Here is a 16,591-nt window from a genome sequence, read left to right on the forward strand (position 1 = left end):
CTGACAGACTGACAGACTGACAGACTGACAGACTGACAGACTGACAGACTGACAGACTGACAGACTGACAGACTGACAGACTGACAGACTGACAGACTGACAGACTGACAGACTGACAGACTGACAGACTGACAGACTGACAGACTGACAGACTGACAGACTGACAGACTGACAGACTGACAGACTGACAGACTGACAGACTGACAGACTGACAGACTGACAGACTGACAGACTGACAGACTGACAGACTGACAGACTGACAGACTGACAGACTGACAGACTGACAGACTGACAGACTGACAGACTGACAGACTGACAGACTGACAGACTGACAGACTGACAGACTGACAGACTGACAGACTGACAGACTGACAGACTGACAGACTGACAGACTGACAGACTGACAGACTGACAGACTGACAGACTGACAGACTGACAGACTGACAGACTGACAGACTGACAGACTGACAGACTGACAGACTGACAGACTGACAGACTGACAGACTGACAGACTGACAGACTGACAGACTGACAGACTGACAGACTGACAGACTGACAGACTGACAGACTGACAGACTGACAGACTGACAGACTGACAGACTGACAGACTGACAGACTGACAGACTGACAGACTGACAGACTGACAGACTGACAGACTGACAGACTGACAGACTGACAGACTGACAGACTGACAGACTGACAGACTGACAGACTGACAGACTGACAGACTGACAGACTGACAGACTGACAGACTGACAGACTGACAGACTGACAGACTGACAGACTGACAGACTGACAGACTGACAGACTGACAGACTGACAGCTGACAGACTGACAGACTGACAGACTGACAGACTGACAGACTGACAGACTGACAGACTGACAGACTGACAGACTGACAGACTGACAGACTGACAGACTGACAGACTGACAGACTGACAGACTGACAGACTGACAGACTGACAGACTGACAGACTGACAGACTGACAGACTGACAGACTGACAGACTGACAGACTGACAGACTGACAGACTGACAGACTGACAGACTGACAGACTGACAGACTGACAGACTGACAGACTGACAGACTGACAGACTGACAGACTGACAGACTGACAGACTGACAGACTGACAGACTGACAGACTGACAGACTGACAGACTGACAGACTGACAGACTGACAGACTGACAGACTGACAGACTGACAGACTGACAGACTGACAGACTGACAGACTGACAGACTGACAGACTGACAGACTGACAGACTGACAGACTGACAGACTGACAGACTGACAGACTGACAGACTGACAGACTGACAGACTGACAGACTGACAGACTGACAGACTGACAGACTGACAGACTGACAGACTGACAGACTGACAGACTGACAGACTGACAGACTGACAGACTGACAGACTGACAGACTGACAGACTGACAGACTGACAGACTGACAGACTGACAGACTGACAGACTGACAGACTGACAGACTGACAGACTGACAGACTGACAGACTGACAGACTGACAGACTGACAGACTGACAGACTGACAGACTGACAGACTGACAGACTGACAGACTGACAGACTGACAGACTGACAGACTGACAGACTGACAGACTGACAGACTGACAGACTGACAGACTGACAGACTGACAGACTGACAGACTGACAGACTGACAGACTGACAGACTGACAGACTGACAGACTGACAGACTGACAGACTGACAGACTGACAGACTGACAGACTGACAGACTGACAGACTGACAGACTGACAGACTGACAGACTGACAGACTGACAGACTGACAGACTGACAGACTGACAGACTGACAGACTGACAGACTGACAGACTGACAGACTGACAGACTGACAGACTGACAGACTGACAGACTGACAGACTGACAGACTGACAGACTGACAGACTGACAGACTGACAGACTGACAGACTGACAGACTGACAGACTGACAGACTGACAGACTGACAGACTGACAGACTGACAGACTGACAGACTGACAGACTGACAGACTGACAGACTGACAGACTGACAGACTGACAGACTGACAGACTGACAGACTGACAGACTGACAGACTGACAGACTGACAGACTGACAGACTGACAGACTGACAGACTGACAGACTGACAGACTGACAGACTGACAGACTGACAGACTGACAGACTGACAGACTGACAGACTGACAGACTGACAGACTGACAGACTGACAGACTGACAGACTGACAGACTGACAGACTGACAGACTGACAGACTGACAGACTGACAGACTGACAGACTGACAGACTGACAGACTGACAGACTGACAGACTGACAGACTGACAGACTGACAGACTGACAGACTGACAGACTGACAGACTGACAGACTGACAGACTGACAGACTGACAGACTGACAGACTGACAGACTGACAGACTGACAGACTGACAGACTGACAGACTGACAGACTGACAGACTGACAGACTGACAGACTGACAGACTGACAGACTGACAGACTGACAGACTGACAGACTGACAGACTGACAGACTGACAGACTGACAGACTGACAGACTGACAGACTGACAGACTGACAGACTGACAGACTGACAGACTGACAGACTGACAGACTGACAGACTGACAGACTGACAGACTGACAGACTGACAGACTGACAGACTGACAGACTGACAGACTGACAGACTGACAGACTGACAGACTGACAGACTGACAGACTGACAGACTGACAGACTGACAGACTGACAGACTGACAGACTGACAGACTGACAGACTGACAGACTGACAGACTGACAGACTGACAGACTGACAGACTGACAGACTGACAGACTGACAGACTGACAGACTGACAGACTGACAGACTGACAGACTGACAGACTGACAGACTGACAGACTGACAGACTGACAGACTGACAGACTGACAGACTGACAGACTGACAGACTGACAGACTGACAGACTGACAGACTGACAGACTGACAGACTGACAGACTGACAGACTGACAGACTGACAGACTGACAGACTGACAGACTGACAGACTGACAGACTGACAGACTGACAGACTGACAGACTGACAGACTGACAGACTGACAGACTGACAGACTGACAGACTGACAGACTGACAGACTGACAGACTGACAGACTGACAGACTGACAGACTGACAGACTGACAGACTGACAGACTGACAGACTGACAGACTGACAGACTGACAGACTGACAGACTGACAGACTGACAGACTGACAGACTGACAGACTGACAGACTGACAGACTGACAGACTGACAGACTGACAGACTGACAGACTGACAGACTGACAGACTGACAGACTGACAGACTGACAGACTGACAGACTGACAGACTGACAGACTGACAGACTGACAGACTGACAGACTGACAGACTGACAGACTGACAGACTGACAGACTGACAGACTGACAGACTGACAGACTGACAGACTGACAGACTGACAGACTGACAGACTGACAGACTGACAGACTGACAGACTGACAGACTGACAGACTGACAGACTGACAGACTGACAGACTGACAGACTGACAGACTGACAGACTGACAGACTGACAGACTGACAGACTGACAGACTGACAGACTGACAGACTGACAGACTGACAGACTGACAGACTGACAGACTGACAGACTGACAGACTGACAGACTGACAGACTGACAGACTGACAGACTGACAGACTGACAGACTGACAGACTGACAGACTGACAGACTGACAGACTGACAGACTGACAGACTGACAGACTGACAGACTGACAGACTGACAGACTGACAGACTGACAGACTGACAGACTGACAGACTGACAGACTGACAGACTGACAGACTGACAGACTGACAGACTGACAGACTGACAGACTGACAGACTGACAGACTGACAGACTGACAGACTGACAGACTGACAGACTGACAGACTGACAGACTGACAGACTGACAGACTGACAGACTGACAGACTGACAGACTGACAGACTGACAGACTGACAGACTGACAGACTGACAGACTGACAGACTGACAGACTGACAGACTGACAGACTGACAGACTGACAGACTGACAGACTGACAGACTGACAGACTGACAGACTGACAGACTGACAGACTGACAGACTGACAGACTGACAGACTGACAGACTGACAGACTGACAGACTGACAGACTGACAGACTGACAGACTGACAGACTGACAGACTGACAGACTGACAGACTGACAGACTGACAGACTGACAGACTGACAGACTGACAGACTGACAGACTGACAGACTGACAGACTGACAGACTGACAGACTGACAGACTGACAGACTGACAGACTGACAGACTGACAGACTGACAGACTGACAGACTGACAGACTGACAGACTGACAGACTGACAGACTGACAGACTGACAGACTGACAGACTGACAGACTGACAGACTGACAGACTGACAGACTGACAGACTGACAGACTGACAGACTGACAGACTGACAGACTGACAGACTGACAGACTGACAGACTGACAGACTGACAGACTGACAGACTGACAGACTGACAGACTGACAGACTGACAGACTGACAGACTGACAGACTGACAGACTGACAGACTGACAGACTGACAGACTGACAGACTGACAGACTGACAGACTGACAGACTGACAGACTGACAGACTGACAGACTGACAGACTGACAGACTGACAGACTGACAGACTGACAGACTGACAGACTGACAGACTGACAGACTGACAGACTGACAGACTGACAGACTGACAGACTGACAGACTGACAGACTGACAGACTGACAGACTGACAGACTGACAGACTGACAGACTGACAGACTGACAGACTGACAGACTGACAGACTGACAGACTGACAGACTGACAGACTGACAGACTGACAGACTGACAGACTGACAGACTGACAGACTGACAGACTGACAGACTGACAGACTGACAGACTGAGACTGACAGACTGACAGACTGACAGACTGACAGACTGACAGACTGACAGACTGACAGACTGACAGACTGACAGACTGACAGACTGACAGACTGACAGACTGACAGACTGACAGACTGACAGACTGACAGACTGACAGACTGACAGACTGACAGACTGACAGACTGACAGACTGACAGACTGACAGACTGACAGACTGACAGACTGACAGACTGACAGACTGACAGACTGACAGACTGACAGACTGACAGACTGACAGACTGACAGACTGACAGACTGACAGACTGACAGACTGACAGACTGACAGACTGACAGACTGACAGACTGACAGACTGACAGACTGACAGACTGACAGACTGACAGACTGACAGACTGACAGACTGACAGACTGACAGACTGACAGACTGACAGACTGACAGACTGACAGACTGACAGACTGACAGACTGACAGACTGACAGACTGACAGACTGACAGACTGACAGACTGACAGACTGACAGACTGACAGACTGACAGACTGACAGACTGACAGACTGACAGACTGACAGACTGACAGACTGACAGACTGACAGACTGACAGACTGACAGACTGACAGACTGACAGACTGACAGACTGACAGACTGACAGACTGACAGACTGACAGACTGACAGACTGACAGACTGACAGACTGACAGACTGACAGACTGACAGACTGACAGACTGACAGACTGACAGACTGACAGACTGACAGACTGACAGACTGACAGACTGACAGACTGACAGACTGACAGACTGACAGACTGACAGACTGACAGACTGACAGACTGACAGACTGACAGACTGACAGACTGACAGACTGACAGACTGACAGACTGACAGACTGACAGACTGACAGACTGACAGACTGACAGACTGACAGACTGACAGACTGACAGACTGACAGACTGACAGACTGACAGACTGACAGACTGACAGACTGACAGACTGACAGACTGACAGACTGACAGACTGACAGACTGACAGACTGACAGACTGACAGACTGACAGACTGACAGACTGACAGACTGACAGACTGACAGACTGACAGACTGACAGACTGACAGACTGACAGACTGACAGACTGACAGACTGACAGACTGACAGACTGACAGACTGACAGACTGACAGACTGACAGACTGACAGACTGACAGACTGACAGACTGACAGACTGACAGACTGACAGACTGACAGACTGACAGACTGACAGACTGACAGACTGACAGACTGACAGACTGACAGACTGACAGACTGACACAGACTGACAGACTGACAGACTGACAGACTGACAGACTGACAGACTGACAGACTGACAGACTGACAGACTGACAGACTGACAGACTGACAGACTGACAGACTGACAGACTGACAGACTGACAGACTGACAGACTGACAGACTGACAGACTGACAGACTGACAGACTGACAGACTGACAGACTGACAGACTGACAGACTGACAGACTGACAGACTGACAGACTGACAGACTGACAGACTGACAGACTGACAGACTGACAGACTGACAGACTGACAGACTGACAGACTGACAGACTGACAGACTGACAGACTGACAGACTGACAGACTGACAGACTGACAGACTGACAGACTGACAGACTGACAGACTGACAGACTGACAGACTGACAGACTGACAGACTGACAGACTGACAGACTGACAGACTGACAGACTGACAGACTGACAGACTGACAGACTGACAGACTGACAGACTGACAGACTGACAGACTGACAGACTGACAGACTGACAGACTGACAGACTGACAGACTGACAGACTGACAGACTGACAGACTGACAGACTGACAGACTGACAGACTGACAGACTGACAGACTGACAGACTGACAGACTGACAGACTGACAGACTGACAGACTGACAGACTGACAGACTGACAGACTGACAGACTGACAGACTGACAGACTGACAGACTGACAGACTGACAGACTGACAGACTGACAGACTGACAGACTGACAGACTGACAGACTGACAGACTGACAGACTGACAGACTGACAGACTGACAGACTGACAGACTGACAGACTGACAGACTGACAGACTGACAGACTGACAGACTGACAGACTGACAGACTGACAGACTGACAGACTGACAGACTGACAGACTGACAGACTGACAGACTGACAGACTGACAGACTGACAGACTGACAGACTGACAGACTGACAGACTGACAGACTGACAGACTGACAGACTGACAGACTGACAGACTGACAGACTGACAGACTGACAGACTGACAGACTGACAGACTGACAGACTGACAGACTGACAGACTGACAGACTGACAGACTGACAGACTGACAGACTGACAGACTGACAGACTGACAGACTGACAGACTGACAGACTGACAGACTGACAGACTGACAGACTGACAGACTGACAGACTGACAGACTGACAGACTGACAGACTGACAGACTGACAGACTGACAGACTGACAGACTGACAGACTGACAGACTGACAGACTGACAGACTGACAGACTGACAGACTGACAGACTGACAGACTGACAGACTGACAGACTGACAGACTGACAGACTGACAGACTGACAGACTGACAGACTGACAGACTGACAGACTGACAGACTGACAGACTGACAGACTGACAGACTGACAGACTGACAGACTGACAGACTGACAGACTGACAGACTGACAGACTGACAGACTGACAGACTGACAGACTGACAGACTGACAGACTGACAGACTGACAGACTGACAGACTGACAGACTGACAGACTGACAGACTGACAGACTGACAGACTGACAGACTGACAGACTGACAGACTGACAGACTGACAGACTGACAGACTGACAGACTGACAGACTGACAGACTGACAGACTGACAGACTGACAGACTGACAGACTGACAGACTGACAGACTGACAGACTGACAGACTGACAGACTGACAGACTGACAGACTGACAGACTGACAGACTGACAGACTGACAGACTGACAGACTGACAGACTGACAGACTGACAGACTGACAGACTGACAGACTGACAGACTGACAGACTGACAGACTGACAGACTGACAGACTGACAGACTGACAGACTGACAGACTGACAGACTGACAGACTGACAGACTGACAGACTGACAGACTGACAGACTGACAGACTGACAGACTGACAGACTGACAGACTGACAGACTGACAGACTGACAGACTGACAGACTGACAGACTGACAGACTGACAGACTGACAGACTGACAGACTGACAGACTGACAGACTGACAGACTGACAGACTGACAGACTGACAGACTGACAGACTGACAGACTGACAGACTGACAGACTGACAGACTGACAGACTGACAGACTGACAGACTGACAGACTGACAGACTGACAGACTGACAGACTGACAGACTGACAGACTGACAGACTGACAGACTGACAGACTGACAGACTGACAGACTGACAGACTGACAGACTGACAGACTGACAGACTGACAGACTGACAGACTGACAGACTGACAGACTGACAGACTGACAGACTGACAGACTGACAGACTGACAGACTGACAGACTGACAGACTGACAGACTGACAGACTGACAGACTGACAGACTGACAGACTGACAGACTGACAGACTGACAGACTGACAGACTGACAGACTGACAGACTGACAGACTGACAGACTGACAGACTGACAGACTGACAGACTGACAGACTGACAGACTGACAGACTGACAGACTGACAGACTGACAGACTGACAGACTGACAGACTGACAGACTGACAGACTGACAGACTGACAGACTGACAGACTGACAGACTGACAGACTGACAGACTGACAGACTGACAGACTGACAGACTGACAGACTGACAGACTGACAGACTGACAGACTGACAGACTGACAGACTGACAGACTGACAGACTGACAGACTGACAGACTGACAGACTGACAGACTGACAGACTGACAGACTGACAGACTGACAGACTGACAGACTGACAGACTGACAGACTGACAGACTGACAGACTGACAGACTGACAGACTGACAGACTGACAGACTGACAGACTGACAGACTGACAGACTGACAGACTGACAGACTGACAGACTGACAGACTGACAGACTGACAGACTGACAGACTGACAGACTGACAGACTGACAGACTGACAGACTGACAGACTGACAGACTGACAGACTGACAGACTGACAGACTGACAGACTGACAGACTGACAGACTGACAGACTGACAGACTGACAGACTGACAGACTGACAGACTGACAGACTGACAGACTGACAGACTGACAGACTGACAGACTGACAGACTGACAGACTGACAGACTGACAGACTGACAGACTGACAGACTGACAGACTGACAGACTGACAGACTGACAGACTGACAGACTGACAGACTGACAGACTGACAGACTGACAGACTGACAGACTGACAGACTGACAGACTGACAGACTGACAGACTGACAGACTGACAGACTGACAGACTGACAGACTGACAGACTGACAGACTGACAGACTGACAGACTGACAGACTGACAGACTGACAGACTGACAGACTGACAGACTGACAGACTGACAGACTGACAGACTGACAGACTGACAGACTGACAGACTGACAGACTGACAGACTGACAGACTGACAGACTGACAGACTGACAGACTGACAGACTGACAGACTGACAGACTGACAGACTGACAGACTGACAGACTGACAGACTGACAGACTGACAGACTGACAGACTGACAGACTGACAGACTGACAGACTGACAGACTGACAGACTGACAGACTGACAGACTGACAGACTGACAGACTGACAGACTGACAGACTGACAGACTGACAGACTGACAGACTGACAGACTGACAGACTGACAGACTGACAGACTGACAGACTGACAGACTGACAGACTGACAGACTGACAGACTGACAGACTGACAGACTGACAGACTGACAGACTGACAGACTGACAGACTGACAGACTGACAGACTGACAGACTGACAGACTGACAGACTGACAGACTGACAGACTGACAGACTGACAGACTGACAGACTGACAGACTGACAGACTGACAGACTGACAGACTGACAGACTGACAGACTGACAGACTGACAGACTGACAGACTGACAGACTGACAGACTGACAGACTGACAGACTGACAGACTGACAGACTGACAGACTGACAGACTGACAGACTGACAGACTGACAGACTGACAGACTGACAGACTGACAGACTGACAGACTGACAGACTGACAGACTGACAGACTGACAGACTGACAGACTGACAGACTGACAGACTGACAGACTGACAGACTGACAGACTGACAGACTGACAGACTGACAGACTGACAGACTGACAGACTGACAGACTGACAGACTGACAGACTGACAGACTGACAGACTGACAGACTGACAGACTGACAGACTGACAGACTGACAGACTGACAGACTGACAGACTGACAGACTGACAGACTGACAGACTGACAGACTGACAGACTGACAGACTGACAGACTGACAGACTGACAGACTGACAGACTGACAGACTGACAGACTGACAGACTGACAGACTGACAGACTGACAGACTGACAGACTGACAGACTGACAGACTGACAGACTGACAGACTGACAGACTGACAGACTGACAGACTGACAGACTGACAGACTGACAGACTGACAGACTGACAGACTGACAGACTGACAGACTGACAGACTGACAGACTGACAGACTGACAGACTGACAGACTGACAGACTGACAGACTGACAGACTGACAGACTGACAGACTGACAGACTGACAGACTGACAGACTGACAGACTGACAGACTGACAGACTGACAGACTGACAGACTGACAGACTGACAGACTGACAGACTGACAGACTGACAGACTGACAGACTGACAGACTGACAGACTGACAGACTGACAGACTGACAGACTGACAGACTGACAGACTGACAGACTGACAGACTGACAGACTGACAGACTGACAGACTGACAGACTGACAGACTGACAGACTGACAGACTGACAGACTGACAGACTGACAGACTGACAGACTGACAGACTGACAGACTGACAGACTGACAGACTGACAGACTGACAGACTGACAGACTGACAGACTGACAGACTGACAGACTGACAGACTGACAGACTGACAGACTGACAGACTGACAGACTGACAGACTGACAGACTGACAGACTGACAGACTGACAGACTGACAGACTGACAGACTGACAGACTGACAGACTGACAGACTGACAGACTGACAGACTGACAGACTGACAGACTGACAGACTGACAGACTGACAGACTGACAGACTGACAGACTGACAGACTGACAGACTGACAGACTGACAGACTGACAGACTGACAGACTGACAGACTGACAGACTGACAGACTGACAGACTGACAGACTGACAGACTGACAGACTGACAGACTGACAGACTGACAGACTGACAGACTGACAGACTGACAGACTGACAGACTGACAGACTGACAGACTGACAGACTGACAGACTGACAGACTGACAGACTGACAGACTGACAGACTGACAGACTGACAGACTGACAGACTGACAGACTGACAGACTGACAGACTGACAGACTGACAGACTGACAGACTGACAGACTGACAGACTGACAGACTGACAGACTGACAGACTGACAGACTGACAGACTGACAGACTGACAGACTGACAGACTGACAGACTGACAGACTGACAGACTGACAGACTGACAGACTGACAGACTGACAGACTGACAGACTGACAGACTGACAGACTGACAGACTGACAGACTGACAGACTGACAGACTGACAGACTGACAGACTGACAGACTGACAGACTGACAGACTGACAGACTGACAGACTGACAGACTGACAGACTGACAGACTGACAGACTGACAGACTGACAGACTGACAGACTGACAGACTGACAGACTGACAGACTGACAGACTGACAGACTGACAGACTGACAGACTGACAGACTGACAGACTGACAGACTGACAGACTGACAGACTGACAGACTGACAGACTGACAGACTGACAGACTGACAGACTGACAGACTGACAGACTGACAGACTGACAGACTGACAGACTGACAGACTGACAGACTGACAGACTGACAGACTGACAGACTGACAGACTGACAGACTGACAGACTGACAGACTGACAGACTGACAGACTGACAGACTGACAGACTGACAGACTGACAGACTGACAGACTGACAGACTGACAGACTGACAGACTGACAGACTGACAGACTGACAGACTGACAGACTGACAGACTGACAGACTGACAGACTGACAGACTGACAGACTGACAGACTGACAGACTGACAGACTGACAGACTGACAGACTGACAGACTGACAGACTGACAGACTGACAGACTGACAGACTGACAGACTGACAGACTGACAGACTGACAGACTGACAGACTGACAGACTGACAGACTGACAGACTGACAGACTGACAGACTGACAGACTGACAGACTGACAGACTGACAGACTGACAGACTGACAGACTGACAGACTGACAGACTGACAGACTGACAGACTGACAGACTGACAGACTGACAGACTGACAGACTGACAGACTGACAGACTGACAGACTGACAGACTGACAGACTGACAGACTGACAGACTGACAGACTGACAGACTGACAGACTGACAGACTGACAGACTGACAGACTGACAGACTGACAGACTGACAGACTGACAGACTGACAGACTGACAGACTGACAGACTGACAGACTGACAGACTGACAGACTGACAGACTGACAGACTGACAGACTGACAGACTGACAGACTGACAGACTGACAGACTGACAGACTGACAGACTGACAGACTGACAGACTGACAGACTGACAGACTGACAGACTGACAGACTGACAGACTGACAGACTGACAGACTGACAGACTGACAGACTGACAGACTGACAGACTGACAGACTGACAGACTGACAGACTGACAGACTGACAGACTGACAGACTGACAGACTGACAGACTGACAGACTGACAGACTGACAGACTGACAGACTGACAGACTGACAGACTGACAGACTGACAGACTGACAGACTGACAGACTGACAGACTGACAGACTGACAGACTGACAGACTGACAGACTGACAGACTGACAGACTGACAGACTGACAGACTGACAGACTGACAGACTGACAGACTGACAGACTGACAGACTGACAGACTGACAGACTGACAGACTGACAGACTGACAGACTGACAGACTGACAGACTGACAGACTGACAGACTGACAGACTGACAGACTGACAGACTGACAGACTGACAGACTGACAGACTGACAGACTGACAGACTGACAGACTGACAGACTGACAGACTGACAGACTGACAGACTGACAGACTGACAGACTGACAGACTGACAGACTGACAGACTGACAGACTGACAGACTGACAGACTGACAGACTGACAGACTGACAGACTGACAGACTGACAGACTGACAGACTGACAGACTGACAGACTGACAGACTGACAGACTGACAGACTGACAGACTGACAGACTGACAGACTGACAGACTGACAGACTGACAGACTGACAGACTGACAGACTGACAGACTGACAGACTGACAGACTGACAGACTGACAGACTGACAGACTGACAGACTGACAGACTGACAGACTGACAGACTGACAGACTGACAGACTGACAGACTGACAGACTGACAGACTGACAGACTGACAGACTGACAGACTGACAGACTGACAGACTGACAGACTGACAGACTGACAGACTGACAGACTGACAGACTGACAGACTGACAGACTGCTGACAGACTGACAGACTGACAGACTGACAGACTGACAGACTGACAGACTGACAGACTGACAGACTGACAGACTGACAGACTGACAGACTGACAGACTGACAGACTGACAGACTGACAGACTGACAGACTGACAGACTGACAGACTGACAGACTGACAGACTGACAGACTGACAGACTGACAGACTGACAGACTGACAGACTGACAGACTGACAGACTGACAGACTGACAGACTGACAGACTGACAGACTGACAGACTGACAGACTGACAGACTGACAGACTGACAGACTGACAGACTGACAGACTGACAGACTGACAGACTGACAGACTGACAGACTGACAGACTGACAGACTGACAGACTGACAGACTGACAGACTGACAGACTGACAGACTGACAGACTGACAGACTGACAGACTGACAGACTGACAGACTGACAGACTGACAGACTGACAGACTGACAGACTGACAGACTGACAGACTGACAGACTGACAGACTGACAGACTGACAGACTGACAGACTGACAGACTGACAGACTGACAGACTGACAGACTGACAGACTGACAGACTGACAGACTGACAGACTGACAGACTGACAGACTGACAGACTGACAGACTGACAGACTGACAGACTGACAGACTGACAGACTGACAGACTGACAGACTGACAGACTGACAGACTGACAGACTGACAGACTGACAGACTGACAGACTGACAGACTGACAGACTGACAGACTGACAGACTGACAGACTGACAGACTGACAGACTGACAGACTGACAGACTGACAGACTGACAGACTGACAGACTGACAGACTGACAGACTGACAGACTGACAGACTGACAGACTGACAGACTGACAGACTGACAGACTGACAGACTGACAGACTGACAGACTGACAGACTGACAGACTGACAGACTGACAGACTGACAGACTGACAGACTGACAGACTGACAGACTGACAGACTGACAGACTGACAGACTGACAGACTGACAGACTGACAGACTGACAGACTGACAGACTGACAGACTGACAGACTGACAGACTGACAGACTGACAGACTGACAGACTGACAGACTGACAGACTGACAGACTGACAGACTGACAGACTGACAGACTGACAGACTGACAGACTGACAGACTGACAGACTGACAGACTGACAGACTGACAGACTGACAGACTGACAGACTGACAGACTGACAGACTGACAGACTGACAGACTGACAGACTGACAGACTGACAGACTGACAGACTGACAGACTGACAGACTGACAGACTGACAGACTGACAGACTGACAGACTGACAGACTGACAGACTGACAGACTGACAGACTGACAGACTGACAGACTGACAGACTGACAGACTGACAGACTGACAGACTGACAGACTGACAGACTGACAGACTGACAGACTGACAGACTGACAGACTGACAGACTGACAGACTGACAGACTGACAGACTGACAGACTGACAGACTGACAGACTGACAGACTGACAGACTGACAGACTGACAGACTGACAGACTGACAGACTGACAGACTGACAGACTGACAGACTGACAGACTGACAGACTGACAGACTGACAGACTGACAGACTGACAGACTGACAGACTGACAGACTGACAGACTGACAGACTGACAGACTGACAGACTGACAGACTGACAGACTGACAGACTGACAGACTGACAGACTGACAGACTGACAGACTGACAGACTGACAGACTGACAGACTGACAGACTGACAGACTGACAGACTGACAGACTGACAGACTGACAGACTGACAGACTGACAGACTGACAGACTGACAGACTGACAGACTGACAGACTGACAGACTGACAGACTGACAGACTGACAGACTGACAGACTGACAGACTGACAGACTGACAGACTGACAGACTGACAGACTGACAGACTGACAGACTGACAGACTGACAGACTGACAGACTGACAGACTGACAGACTGACAGACTGACAGACTGACAGACTGACAGACTGACAGACTGACAGACTGACAGACTGACAGACTGACAGACTGACAGACTGACAGACTGACAGACTGACAGACTGACAGACTGACAGACTGACAGACTGACAGACTGACAGACTGACAGACTGACAGACTGACAGACTGACAGACTGACAGACTGACAGACTGACAGACTGACAGACTGACAGACTGACAGACTGACAGACTGACAGACTGACAGACTGACAGACTGACAGACTGACAGACTGACAGACTGACAGACTGACAGACTGACAGACTGACAGACTGACAGACTGACAGACTGACAGACTGACAGACTGACAGACTGACAGACTGACAGACTGACAGACTGACAGACTGACAGACTGACAGACTGACAGACTGACAGACTGACAGACTGACAGACTGACAGACTGACAGACTGACAGACTGACAGACTGACAGACTGACAGACTGACAGACTGACAGACTGACAGACTGACAGACTGACAGACTGACAGACTGACAGACTGACAGACTGACAGACTGACAGACTGACAGACTGACAGACTGACAGACTGACAGACTGACAGACTGACAGACTGACAGACTGACAGACTGACAGACTGACAGACTGACAGACTGACAGACTGACAGACTGACAGACTGACAGACTGACAGACTGACAGACTGACAGACTGACAGACTGACAGACTGACAGACTGACAGACTGACAGACTGACAGACTGACAGACTGACAGACTGACAGACTGACAGACTGACAGACTGACAGACTGACAGACTGACAGACTGAC

The sequence above is a fragment of the Drosophila suzukii genome, chromosome 3 (genome assembly GCF_043229965.1).
Source record: "Drosophila suzukii chromosome 3, CBGP_Dsuzu_IsoJpt1.0, whole genome shotgun sequence".
Lineage (NCBI taxonomy): Eukaryota > Metazoa > Arthropoda > Insecta > Diptera > Drosophilidae > Drosophila > Drosophila suzukii.